Here is a 1,770-nt window from a genome sequence, read left to right as displayed (position 1 = left end):
CTTGTTATTGTTAATTTTATCTTGTTATGTAGCTTGTTACAGTTACTGTTTCCTCGTTAGAGGCTGGTCCAAGCTTTGTTTTGGGTTTTTGCTTGGAACCTTTTCGTTGGTTTATCAGCACAAAGCACAATCWGAGGCAGGCATGTTGCAGGTTAAACTTAAATTTGAATCTCACCTGCATATTTTTAAAACACAGCGTCAAGTAACATATTGATATACTCTGAAGATGAGCATTAAGGTTTGCACATGGAATGTAAAAGGTTCTAATAATGTAATAAAAAGGAAAGCTATTTTAAATAGTTTAAAGAAGGACGGAACCCAAGTAGCATTCTTACAAGAAACTCATCTTACGGACGATGAACATAAAAAATATTTAAGAGAATGGGTGGGGCAGATACATTTCTCATCATATTCAACAAACAAAAGAGGGGTTATAATTTTAATACATAAAAATCTCCCTTTCACAGCTCTAGACACATTTAGAGACACAGGAGGTAGAATCATATTGATTAAGGGTGTTCTCTATGGAGAGAGTTTTTTGCTCGGTAGTGTATACGGCCCAAATGTATACGATRAGGRTTTCTTTGCAGCGCTTCTTAACCAAATTGCCGAAATGGACTGCCCAAACATACTTATCGGAGGTGACTTTAATTGCTCTCTATGCCCTCTCATGGACAGGTGTCCTCCCCAAAACACTCAGTCTAAGAACTCTAGGGCAGTGAAAAATATTTTAGAAGAACTGGATTTAACGGACATATGGAGGCATCTCAACCCCTCAACAAAAAATTTTACTTTTCACTCATTGCCACATTCAACAATGACGCGCATCGACTATTTGTTTATGTCGAATCATTTGGTCCATTCTGCAGAGAAATCAGAGATAGGAACAATTTCCCTCTCTGACCATGCTCCTGTGAGGCTGGTGATGCGACCGCCCAGAAAACTGGACCGCACAGCTTCATGGAGGCTGAACAGATTGCTGCTGCTAAACGAAGACTTTACTAAATTATTAGAAGAGCAGACAGATTTTTATTTACAATTCAATGACAATAATAACACTGACCCGAGACTGGTATGGGATGCTTATAAGGCATATATGCGAGGGATAATAATATCATACTCTAGCTGTAAGAGGAAAGAAAGATTAGCAGAACAAAATAAAATTGAAAATCAAATTAAAAGACTTGAAAACGACTATATCATCACGAAATCAGTTAAAATTCTGGGGGAACTTAAAGCAGCTCGGGCCTCATTATCTGATATTATAACAAAGAAAGCTGAAAARGATATATTATTCGCACAGCAAAGATTCTTTGAACACGGCAATAAACCAAACAAATACTTGACAAAACTAGTAAACAAGTCTCCTGGCACAAACTTTATATCCTCAATTCAGGACGAAGAGGGCCATCGTCATATGGATAATAAGCATATAAATGAATGTTTTAAACGGTTTTATGAAAAATTATACTGCTCTGAAGCAAAAACGGACACATTAGAACATGTGTGGCTGGATAACTTAAATATACCACAATTGTCACTGGAACAGGCAAACTTATTAGAAGGACCCGTAACAATTCTCGAAATCGAAAAGGCTGTCTCTTCACTCCAATCTGGCAAATGCCCAGGTGCTGATGGTTATCCTGTCGAATTTTTTAAAACTTTAAAAGGCAAAATTAGTACATTATTACAACGAGTCTTTAATAAATCTCTAGAAGAATCTAAACTACCTGATACCATGTATACAGCAAATATCATTGTAATTCCTAA

This window comes from Austrofundulus limnaeus, unplaced genomic scaffold (genome assembly GCF_001266775.1).
Source record: "Austrofundulus limnaeus strain Quisiro unplaced genomic scaffold, Austrofundulus_limnaeus-1.0 Scaffold455, whole genome shotgun sequence".
Lineage (NCBI taxonomy): Eukaryota > Metazoa > Chordata > Actinopteri > Cyprinodontiformes > Rivulidae > Austrofundulus > Austrofundulus limnaeus.
This window is presented reverse-complemented; position numbering follows the sequence as displayed.